The sequence below is a fragment of the Dendrobates tinctorius genome, unplaced genomic scaffold (assembly GCF_039654945.1).
Source record: "Dendrobates tinctorius isolate UK_male_01 unplaced genomic scaffold, ASM3965494v1 ptg000097l, whole genome shotgun sequence".
Taxonomy (NCBI): domain Eukaryota; kingdom Metazoa; phylum Chordata; class Amphibia; order Anura; family Dendrobatidae; genus Dendrobates; species Dendrobates tinctorius.
The window spans coordinates 21639199-21651779 of NW_027361765.1; positions in this window are offsets into that span (position 1 = coordinate 21639199).

Here is a 12581-nt window from a genome sequence, read left to right on the forward strand (position 1 = left end):
AGCATGTATGTAGCATGTATGTAGCATGTAGTATGTATGTAGTATGTATGTAGTATGTATGTAGCATGTAGTATGTATGTAGCATGTATGTAGTATGTATGTAGCATGTAGTATGTATGTAGCATGCATGTAGTATATATGTAGTATGTATGTAGTATATATGTAGCATGTAGTATGTATGTAGCATGCATGTAGTATATATGTAGTATGTATGTAGCATGTAGTATATATGTAGTATGTATGTAGCATGTAGTATGTATGTAGCATGCATGTAGTATATATGTAGTATGTATGTAGCATGTAGTATGTATGTAGTATGTATGTAGCATGCATGTAGTATATATGTAGTATGTATGTAGTATATATGTGGTATGTATGTAGCCTGTAGTATGTATGTAGTATGTATGTAGTATATATGTAGCATGCATGTAGTATGTAGCATGTATGTAGCATGCATGTAGTATATATGTAGTATGTAGCATGTATGTAGCATGCATGTAGTATATATGTAGCATGTAGTATGTATGTAGCATGCATGTAGTATATATGTAGTATGTATGTAGTATGTATGTAGCATGCATGTAGTATATATGTACTATGTATGTAGCATGCAGTATGTATGTAGCATGCATGTAGTATGTATGTAGTATTTTTTTTTTTTTTTTTTTTTACATTTAACACATTAGCCGGATGATGGGACTACTACTGTCCCATCATTGGCTAATGTGTCAATCACTGTCATGGTAGCAGGCATCGCCCGATGGGACTTGTAGTCCCATCGGACGATGCCTGCACGGACCCCCGGACATCAGCGCAGCCCCCCGGCAGGCCGGCACAGCCCCCCGGCAGGCCGGTACAGACCCCCACAGGGTGCACAGCCCCCCGGCAGGCCGGCACAGCCCCCCGGCAGGCCGGTACAGACCCCGGGCAGTCTGCACAGCCCACCGGCAGGCCGGCAGAGACCCCCGGAAGGCCCGTTCAGACCCCCGAGAGGCTGTACAAGGGCAGGAAAGGGTTTTTCCAATTCCGATACCGGAAGTCTCATAGACTTGAATGGGACTTCCGGTATCGGCATCGGCGATACCGATACTTTTTTTAAAGATTGGCCGATCCATTCCGATCCGATATTTTGAAGTATCGGACGGTATCGCTCAACTCTACTTGTTAGCCTCTGGACGGTGTAACACGGGGGCTGTGGCAAAGGCTTGCCTCAAGGTTCGGAAGGTGTTCTCGGCCTCGGCAGACCAGTGGTGAGAATTGGCTCCTTTACGGATCAAAGCGGAGATTGGAGCGGTCAGAGTGGAAAAGTTTGGAATAAATTGCCGGTAATAGTTGGCAAATCCCAGGAACCGCTGGATTGCCTTGATTCCCTGGGGACGCGGCCAGTTGAGTACAGCGGTCACTTTTCCAGGGTCCATGCGCAAGCCTGAGTTGGAAATAATGTAACCCAAGAACGGCAGTGACGACTGTTTGAAGGCGCATTTTTCAAGCTTGGCATAGAGACGATGTTTTCTCAGACGAAGTAGGACTTGGCGTACATCTTTTCTGTGCGTAGACAGATCTGGGGAAAACACCAGGATGTCGTCCAAGTAATCCACCACGCAGGTGTAGAGGAGGTCTCGGAATATGTCATTGACAAATTCTTGGAACACTGCGGGAGCATTGCACAAGCCGAAGGGTATAACCAGGTACTCATAGTGGCTGTCACGGGTGTTGAAGGCGGTCTACCATTCATCGCCAGAGCGGATCCGGACCAGATTGTAGGCCCCCCGAAGATCCAATTTCATGAAGATCCGTGCACCCCGTAGACGGTCAAATAGCTCCGGAATGAGAGGAAGGGGGTATTTGTTCTTAATGGTGATATCATTGAGACCTCTGTAGTCTATACAGGGACGAAGGGACCCATCCTTTCTCTTGACAGAAAAGAACCCGGCTCCCGTGGGTGAGGATGTCTTGCGAATAAAGCCTTTGGCCAGATTTTCCTGGACATATTCAGACATAGACTGAGTCTCGGAAGGAGACAGCGGATAGATTCGACCACGAGGCAGAGTGGAACCGGAGACAAGGTCAATGGGGCAGTCATATGGACGATGTGGAGGCAAGGTCTCTGCTTCCTTCTTGTCAAAGACGTCCGAAAAGGCCCAGTAGGCGGAAGGTAACTCGGTAGACGTCAACCTAGAACGTGAGGAATTCTGTGGCTGTACGGTGAGCAGACACTTATCTTGGCAAGGTTGGCCCCACCACAGGACGTCTCCAGAATGCCAGTCCAGGATAAGTTCATGTGTTCTTAGCCAGGGAAGGTCCAAAAGGATGGTATGGGACAAAGAAGGCAGCACGTAAAATACTATCTTCTCCCAGTGCAAGGCTCCAACCTGAAGTTCCACTTCTTCTGTGACCTGAGTAACGGACTCCCGGAGGGGTTGGCCGTTGACCGACGCAATCTGCCAAGGGGTCTCCAGGGATCTGACAGGAATCCGAAGTCTCCTAACTGCCTCAAGTTGGATAAAGTTACCAGCTGCCCCAGAATCAATATAGGCCCATTCAGAAAAACGTTTAGTACCTAGATGCAAAAGGACAGAAAGAGTCAAGGGTAGAGAGGAGTCGCAATTACCTAGGGAGGCCTCTCTTACCTGTCATAGGCGGAGGCGTTTCCCGGACGTATGGGGCAGGAACGAAGAAAGTGAGACGCACTCCTACAATAGAAAGAGAGCCTCTGTTTGACCCTTTCTCTCTGGCGCTCCACCACTGGTTTGAGGCGATCCACTTGCATGGGTTCCGGTACCGGGACCGTGGAAGCTGACACTGGGCAGGAACGGGGTGGACTACGTGCAGCCGGTGGAGCGTGAGGAGGTCTTCTCTCTCTAGCCAGCTCTCGAGATCGTTCCTGAAAGCGTAGGTCGATGCGGGTGGCCAAAGAGATCAGATCCTCCAGGGAGGTGGGAGTATCACCACCCGCCAACTCATCCTTGATTCGACCAGAGAGGCCCTGCCAAAAGGCTCCCACCAAGGCTTTATTGTTCCAGCCCAACTCTGAGGACAGGGTGCGAAATCATATGGCGTACTGACCTACCGAGAGCGTGCCCTGGTGAAGATTGAACAGTGATTCAGTGGAAGAGGCCAGGCGACCTGACTCATCAAACACCTTACGAAAGGAGAGTTGAGCGACTAAGGGGTCATCTCGTTCCCAGAGGGGATTAACCCAAGCTAGAGCCTCTCCTTCTAAATGGGACACGATAAAAGCCACCTTGGCCTGATCGGTGGGATACTGTTGTGGCAGCAACTCAAAGTGTAGCTGCCACTGATTTAAAAACCCTCTACATGTTTTGGGATCGCCATTGTATCGCGGGGGTTTAGCCAAATGAGGAGATGGAAGCGGAACCGCAGGCTGTGCCGGGACTGCGGCCGTGGTCTGGAGGGCCAGCAGGCGGTTATCCACCGAGGCCATGTAATTCAGGATGTGAGCCTGAGTGTCGCGCTGCTGGGCAAGCTCCTGTTGGAGACCGGCGATCTGGGTGGCATTCCCTGGATCCGAGGCCTGCAACGACGAGAGGCGCGACTCCATGGACTTGAGGAAAGACGTGATCCTCGCCTGATTTTCCCGTAGGAACAAAAGTTCCTTCTGGGTCGGGGTCGGGGTACCAGCGGGGTCCATGGCCTGATCGTTCTGTGAGGCTGGGAGGACTCCAAGGGTGAACCCACAGGACCGTGACAACGAACCTACCCCCGGGCGAGCAGGCCAGGTGGACCACCCCCTATACAGGGAGCGTTTGGGGCAGGCCCGGAGGAGACTATCGCCGCGGAGGCTGATACCTTGGGGACAACTGGAGGAATAGATAGGCAGACACCGGGATAGAATGCAGACAGGACCGTCCAGAGAACACTGGAAGGACAGCTGCAGGACTAAATGGAGAGGAGGACCGGGACACAGGAGCAGACAGGATCAGATAGGAGAGGCACACACGGGAGAATGTTGTGAGTTCATTTTCCCCTTCACTACTGAGGCCCGAGGAACTCCCTCTTCTGGTGAAGAAAGGTAGTGAGCCTGATTGTCAAACACCTGGGGCTGATGATGATGACTGGCTGAGTGGAGTTAATGACTGGATATAAGGCTGCCGACGCCCTTCTGGCCTGCGGGTGATTTCTCTGTGGACTTCTAGGAAACCAGTCTGATTCCTGCTCATCTAAAGCTAAGTTTTCTGCTTTGCCTGTTAGCATTTATGTTTTGTTTTTGTTTTCCTTGCTTTTCTGTATTCTGCCATTCCCTGCTGGGGTGAGCTGAATCTCCTTTTGCCTGTTGCTCTGTCTTCAGAATATTCCTGAGTACTGACATAGCTTTTTTGAAGCCTAGCGTCTTCAGGGCCTATTTACTGTCAGTTTGTTGGCTCTTATTTTCATAGGGTTTTTCACGGATTGCAGACAGCAGCCTTCCTGTCCTTTCCTATCTAAGCTAGCGTGGGCCCCATCTTTGCTCAGTCTATCTTTCTGTCTGTGTTTTGTTCTTTCTTCTTGCTTCACCGTCATTATATGTGGGGGGCTGCCTTTTGCTTTGGGGTCTGCTCTGGGGCAGTTTAGATTTCCCTTTCTGTCTTTAGGCTATGTAGTCCTCCAGCTGTGATCGAGGGGCCTAGGGCATCGTAGGAGCCCCCCACGGCTACTGCTAGTTGTGTTGATAGGTTCAGGGGTCTGCAATCCGATAGCTGCCAACTTCTCTGGTTTTCTGGACTTAGCTAGCATTTCTATTTTTGCCTCCTACGGTGACTCAATCATAACAGGAGAAGGCAGGAACGGACTGGACCGGCGGGCTCTGAAAGACAATACAAAGGTGGTGAGAGTTCAGCTGGAGAAGCAAGGCAGTATGCTAAAGCAAGACAGGGTGCTAGGCAGGATTAGGTGGACCCGAGAGTCTGTCATGGAATGCAATAGACGATCAGGCAGTGATCAGGAGGAGAGGCTGCCTTTTATAGGGTCAGAAGTTCCAGGTCAGATCAGCAGGGTCATGGGGGCGGAGTGTAGGACTGGCTTAGCCTGTGCTGAGACCTGGGGTGCGAGTTGCGCATGCGCCCCGGGCAGAGCAGTCAGGCTGATGGCGGGGCAGGAGGCTAGAGTGCTGGCGGGCGCGCCTGCTGCAGGAGCGCGCTGGAACGGCGGGCGCGCCCGGAGGTCACGGGCAACGTGGAGCCAGAGAAGAAGGAAGCAGCAGGAGCCGAGAGCGCAGTGGAGGCGGCGAGCGTGGGACCAGCGGGAGCAGTAAGTGTGACACACTGCACCACCAGGTTCAAGGTGTGAGCCAGGCAAGGTATGTGTCAGAGTGTTGAAAGGGCTGTGGCTGCCACAAAATTCCGGCCGTTATCACAAACTACCTTGCCTGCCTCAAGATATAGACTGCCCAGCCATGACTCAGTTTGTCGCTGCATGTAGTCGGCCAGTACCTCCGCGGTGTGTCTGTTGTCGCCCAAACACATCATCTTCAACACAGCCTGCTGACGCTTAACACTAGCTGTTCGATAGTGGGACACCGAGTGTGCAACACTGGCAGCTGCGGATGGAGTGCTTGTGCGACTGCGCTCTGTGGACGAGCTTTTGCTTCTGGAGGAGGAGGAGGGTCGAATGCCTACAGCCAACTATTTCCTATACCGTGGGCTAGGCAGCACTGTCCCACCGCCGCTGTCCCCTGTGGACCCTGCATCCACCACATTAACCCAGTGGGCAGTGATGGACACGTAACGGCCCTGGCCATGCCTACTGGACCACGCGTCTGTTGTGAGGTGCACCTTTCCACTCACTGATTGAGTGCATGGACAATGCGGTCTTTCACATGAAGGTGGAGGGCTGGGATGGCTTTGCGAGAAAAGAAGTGCCGACTGGGTTGGTCATAGCGTGGTACTGCGTAGGCCATGAGTTCGCGGAAAGCTTCACTTTCAACTAATCGGTAGGGCATCATCTCTGACGAGATTAGTTTGGTAATGTGGGCGTTCAAAGCCAGTGTACGCGGATGAGAGGATGAGTACTTTCTTGTCCTACTCAGAGTCTCTGGTAGGGTGAGCAGGACTTGAGAGCTGCATATGGTGGAACTAGCGGTGGACATGGCGGACTGAGAGAGGGTTGATGATGGTGATGGAGTTGATGTTCTTTCTGATGGCCTAGATTCAGTCTTTCGTAGCAATAACATTGTGATTCCCTGACTTCTTTGGCCTTGCGACGACTCTTCAACATTTGCTGCTGGTGGTGTGCTAACCGGTGGGCTTACAGTGGGGGAAATGATGTAGCATTGTTGACTACCTTCATTGGGAGCAGTTGCACATGTGGTACGTGAGTTTTGGTAGTCTGTCCACGCTTGCAAGTGCATGGTGGTTAAATGTCTAAGCATGCAACTGGTATTCAAATTTCTCAGATTTTTCCCTCGGCTAAAGGTCTTTGCGTGCTTCTTACAGATAACCTTTGCCTGATCATTAGGATTTTGTTCAAAAAAGTGCCACACTGCACTCTTCCTACTATGGAAGACCTTTTGAGGCATTGCACGCTGTGCTAATTTGACCATCTGGCCTAGCTGTCCTGCAACTCTTTTGCTTTTTGTAACCCGCTTTTGGACTGCTCCAGGCCTGCCAGATAACAGCTGTTGCGATGTCGATGCCTGCTGCGGATGCTTCTCCTCCTCTTCTGGGCTATTGGCAGCGGCACCCTCTTCCCCCAATGGATGCCAATCTGGTTCAACAACTGGGTCATCCATCACCTCCTCTTCAATGTCATGTGCACCAGCCATACCGCAAATTCTAGGGTACTCAAAAGCAGGAAAAAGTTGTTAAAAAAAAAAAAAGTGTCAGAATTTTTTTTTTTTATGTGTATTTTTTCCTCTTTTTCTCTGGGGCTGTAGGAGGATTTTTTTATTTCCCTAATGGAGATTAGGCAATTGTCTGATCGTGTGGAGCAACTTGCTGCTGAAGTGCAGGGAATTTCCACCTACCTCATTCAGTCACAAGCTCCTGAACCTAAGATCCCTACTCCTGATGTGTTTTCTGGGGATCGGTCTAAATTTCTGAATTTTAAGAATAATTGTAAATTATTTCTTGCCTTGAAGCCTAAATCATCGGAGAGCTCTGCGCAGCAGGTTAAAATTGTCATCTCCTTGCTGCGCGGCGATCCCCAGGATTGGGCTATTCTGACTAATGTGGATGCATTTTTTCAAGCCTTGGGGTTGTTGTATGATGAACCTAATGCTGTTGATCAAGCTGAGAGAACCCTGTTGGCATTAAACCAGGGTCAGGATTCTGCAGAGTTATACTGTCAAAAATTCTGAAAGTGGGCGGTCCTTACTACATGGAATGATGGTGCCTTGGCAGCTCTCTTTCGGAACGGTTTATCAGAGACTGTAAAAGATGTTATGCTGGGATTACCTGTTCCCTCTGGTCTGGATGATTCTATGTCATTAGTCATTCAGGTTGATCGGCGTTTACGTGAACGTAAAACTACACGGGAGGCGCTGCCACCTTTTGAACAAATGTCTGAACCTATGCAATGTGATAGTTTTGTCTAGGGCGCAACGTCAGGAGTTTAGAAGGCATAATAAGCTGTGTTTTTTCTGTGGAGATGCCTCTCATACTATTTCTGTCTGCCCTAAACGAGAGAAATGTTTTGCACACACATTTCCTGTGGGCAGTGTACAACCTAAGTTCCTTTTGGCAATCACTCTGATCTGCTCTTTATCCACGTTTTCCACTATGGCTTTTGTGGATTCAGGAGCGGCTCTGAACCTGATGGACTTGGATTTTGCTAAACGCTGTGGGTTTCCTATGACACCTCTGCGGACGCCTATCCCTTTGAGGGGTATTGATGCTACTCCTTTGGCGGAGAATAAACTTCAGTTTTGGACCCAGATGATAATGCGAGTTACCCCAGACCATCAAGAAAATTGTAAATTTTTGGTGCTGCATAATTTGCATGATACTATTGTTCTGGGTTTTCCCTGGTTGCAAACTCATAATCCAGTTTTGGATTGGAAATCTGTGTCTGTGGTGAGTTGGGGTTGTCGGTTTGATCTTAGTGACGCTCCTGTTTTCTCCACCTCTCCCCAGTCGCATGATGTTCCTGACTATTTGGCTGATTTTTATGATGTATTTAGTGAGAATAAGTCTGCGTCTTTGCCTCCTCATAGGAGTTATGACTGTGCAATTGAGCTGAGCCCTGGGTGTAAATTTCCCAAGGGTCAACTTTTCAATTTATCTGTACCCGAGCACGAGGCTATGCGATCTTATATTAAGGAGTCGTTGGAGAAGGGTCATATTAGACCATCCTCTTCACCCTTAGGTGCTGGGTTTTTTTTCGTGGCCAAGAAAGATGGTTCATTAAGGCCTTGTATTGACTATCGTTCCCTCAACAAAATTACTGTTAAATATCAATATCCGTTACCCCTGATTTCTGATCTATTCTCCAGAGTTAAAGTTGCTTGCTGGTTTACCAAGCTTGACCTCAGGGGGGCGTATAATCTTATTCTCATTAAGCATGAGGATGAATGGAAGACGGCGTTTAATACTCCGGAGGGACATTTTGAGTAACTGGTGATGCCTTTTGGGCTCATTAATGCCCCTTCTGTCTTCCAGTGCTTCATGAATGATATTTTCCGGGACTTTGTGGAAAATTTTTGATCATCTATCTGGATGATATTTTGATCTTTTCCAGGGATTGAGACTCTCATGTGGAACATGTTCGGACTGTGTTCCGGATCTTGAGGGAGAATTCCCTGTATGTCAAAGGATCGAAATGCCTTTTTGGTGTACAGAGGATTTCATTTTTGGGATTTATTTTGTCTCCGTCAACTATTGAAATGGACCCGGCCAAGGTACAGGCCATTTATGATTGGGTTCAGCCCACTTCTTTGAAGGCCCTTCAGAAGTTTTTGGGTTTTGCTAATTTTTATCGTAAATTTATAGCTAATTTTTCTGGTATTGCCAAACCATTGACTTATTTGACTAAGAAGGGTGCTGATGTGCTGAATTGGTCTCCAGAGGCTGTTTCTTCCTTTCAGGAGCTGAAGCGGAGGTTCACTTCTGCTCCGGTTTTGCGGCAACCTGATGTCTCACTCCTGTTTCAGGTAGAGGTGGACGCTTCTGAGATTGGTGCAGGAGCTGTTTTGTCCCAAAAATATCCGATAACATCTAAAATGAATCCCTGCGCTTCCTTTTTCCGAAAGCTCTCTCCATCCGAACGCAACTATGATGTGGGGAATCGGGAACTGTTAGCCATGAAATGGGCATTTGAGGAATGAAGACATTGGTTGGAGGGAGCTAGACATCAAGTCATGGTCCTCACCGACCACAAAAATTTGATTTACCTTGAGTCGGCCAAACGCTTGAATCCTAGACAGGCTAGGTGGGCCTTGTTTTTCACACGTTTTGATTTTGTGGTCTCTTTTCTTCCGGGCACTAAGAACGTCAAGGCAGACGCCCTCTCTAGGAGTTTCTTTGCTGATTCTCCTATTGTGACCAAGCCTGCTACCATCTTAGGTGAGGGGGTAGTTCTTTCTGCCATCTCGCCCGATTTGAGACGTGCTCTGGAAGAGTTTCAGGAGGACAAACCTGAGCGTTGTCCCATTGGAAAATTGTATGTTCCTGACCAGTGAAGGAAGAGAGTAATGTCTGAAGTTCATTGCTCCGCATTGGCTGGTTATCCAGGTATTTTTGGTACTAGAGATTTGGTGAGTCGGTCTTTTTGGTGGCCCGCCTTATCTCGTGATGTCAGGAATTTTGTGCAGTCCTGTGGGACTTGCTCCCGGTCTAAACCTTGTTCTCGCTCTAGTGGGTTGTTGATGCCTTTGCCAGTGCCCAGGAGGCCATGGACCCATATTTCAATGGATTTTATTTCTGATATGCCTGTCTCTCAGAGAATGACTGTTATCTGGGTGATTTGTGATAGATTCTCTAAGATGGTCCATCTTGTACCACTCCCTAAGTTGCCATCATCTTCAGAGTTGGTGCCCTTGTTTTTGCAACAGGTGGTTCGCTTGCATGGGATTCCTGAGAAAATTGTATCTGACAGAGGAGTTCAGTTTGTCTCTAGATTTTGGAGGACTTTTTGTTCCAAGCTGGGAATTCAGTTGTCCTTCTCCTCTGCGTTTCACCCTCAGACCAATGGGCAGACGGAGAGAACAAACCAGACTTTGGAGTCTTATTTGAGATGTTTTATCTCTGCTGATCAGGATGATTGGGTCTCATTTTTGCCCTTGGCCGAATTTGCTTTAAATAATAGAGCTAGTTCTGCCACTTTGATGTCACCTTTTTTTTGTAACTTTGGGTTTCATCCTCGATTCTCTTCAGGGCAGGTGGAGTCTTCTGCCTGCCCAGGTGTTGACACTGTGGTGGAGAGAATGCACCAGATTTGGGACCAAGTGGTGGATAAGTTATCTCTCTCCCAGGAAAAGGCCCAGCGGTTTTCCAACCAGCATAGGACCATTGGTCCCCAGTTTAAGGTGGGTGGTATGGTTTGGTTGTCATCAAAGAATATCTCTATGAAGGTGGCTTCTCCAAAGTTTAAACCTAGATTTATTGGACCTTACAAGATTTTGGAGATTCTTAATCCGGTCTCTTTTCGATTGGCTCTTCCTGTTACATTTAAGATCCATAACGTGTTTCATAAGTCTCTATTGAAGAGGTTTGTTGAGCCAGTAGTTCCTGTGGTGGCACCTCCTGACCCTGTATTGGTTGAAGGTAATGTGGAATATGAGGTTGAGAAGATACTGGATTCTCGTCTGGCTAGACGGAGACTGCAGTATTTGGTTAAGTGGAAGGGTTATGGCCAGGAGGATAATTCTTGGGTCTCTGCATCCGATATTCATGCCGAAAGATTGGTTCGTGCTTTTCATCGGGCCCATCCTGATCAGCCTGGTGGCGTGGATGAGGGTTCGGTGACCCCTCCTCAAGGGGGAGGTACTGTTGTGAGCTCATTTTCTCGTCCACCTTTGATGTCCGATGAACTCCCTCTGCTGGTGAAAGGAGGTGGTGAAACTGATTTGGATGGGAGAGACCTGTCACCTGAACAGGTGGATTGCGATTGGACATCCGGAATCTCTGAGTGGATATAAGGCAGCCAACACCCTGTAGGGTTGCTGTTGATTTCTCTGCTCTGAGCTCTGGCCTCCAGTTCAGATCCATGTCTTCTAAAGCTAAGTTTTGCTCTGTTATTGTTCCATGAGATTTTGTCTGATTTGCTTAGTTTTGTGCTCAGCCATCCCCGGCTGGGCTTTGCTGAATTTCCATTTTTGTCCCTGATCGGTTAATTCTCTTTTGCTCTGTCTTCAGAATATATCGGAGTGCTGATATAGGGATTTTGAAGTCTAGTGACTTCAGGGCCGTTTTTCCTATCAGACATGTTGGGACATTTTTGGTAGGGTTTTTGCGGATTGCAGCCAGCATCTTTTCTGTCCTTTCCTATCTAGTTAGTTGGGCCCCATCATTTGCTCTGCCTGTCTTTCTGTCTGTGTTTGTGTTTTCATCTGTTTTCACCGTCAATACATGTTGGGGGCTGTCTATTGCTTTAGGGTCTGCTCTGGGGCAGTTTAGATTTCCCCTTTCTTTCTTTAGGCTTATTTAGCGCTCCGGCTGTGACGAGGCGTCTAGGACCACCGTAGGAACGCTCCACGGCTACTGTTAGTTGTTGTGAATAGGATCAGGGGTCTGCAATCCGCTAGCTACCAACCTCTCCGGTTTTCTGGACTTAGCTTGCATTTTTGTTTTTTCCTCCTCCGGTGACTCATTCATAACAGCAGTGTTTCTATATACACTCACTGGCCACTTTATTAGGTACACCATGCTAGTAAGGGGTTGGACCCCCTTTTGCCTTCAGAACTGCCTCAATTCTTCGTGGCAGAGATTCAACAAGGTGCTGGAAGCATTCCTCAGAGATTTTGGACCATATTGACATGATGGCATCACACAGTTGGCGCAGATTTGTCGGCTGCACATCCCTGATGCGAATCTCCCGTTCCACCACATCCCAAAGATGCTCTATTGGATTGAGATCTGGTGACTGAGGAGGCCATTTGAGTACAGTAAACTCATTGTCATGTTCAAGAAACCAATCTGAGATGATTCGAGCTTTAGGACATGGCGCATTATCCTGCTGAAAGTAGCCATCAGATGTTGGGTACATTGTGGTCATAAAGGGATGGACATGGTCAGCAACAATACTCAGGTAGGCTGTGGCGTTGCAACGATGCTCAATTGGTACCAAGGGGCCCAAAGAGTGCCCAGAAAAAATTCCCCACACCATGACACCACCACCACCAGCCTGAACCGTTGATACAAGGCAGGATGGATCCATGCTTTCATGTTGTTTACGCCAAATTCTGACCCTACCATCCGAATGTCGCAGCAGAAATCGAGACTCATCAGACCAGGCAACGTTTTTCCAATCTTCTACTGTCCAATTTCGATGAGCTTGTGCAAATTGTAGCCTCAGTTTCCTGTTCTTAGCTGAGAGGAGTGGTACCCAGTGTGGTCTTCTGCTGCTGTAGCCCATCTGCCTCAAAGTTCGACGCACTGTGCGTTCAGAGATGCTCTTCTGGCCACCTTGGTTGTAACGGGTGGCAATTT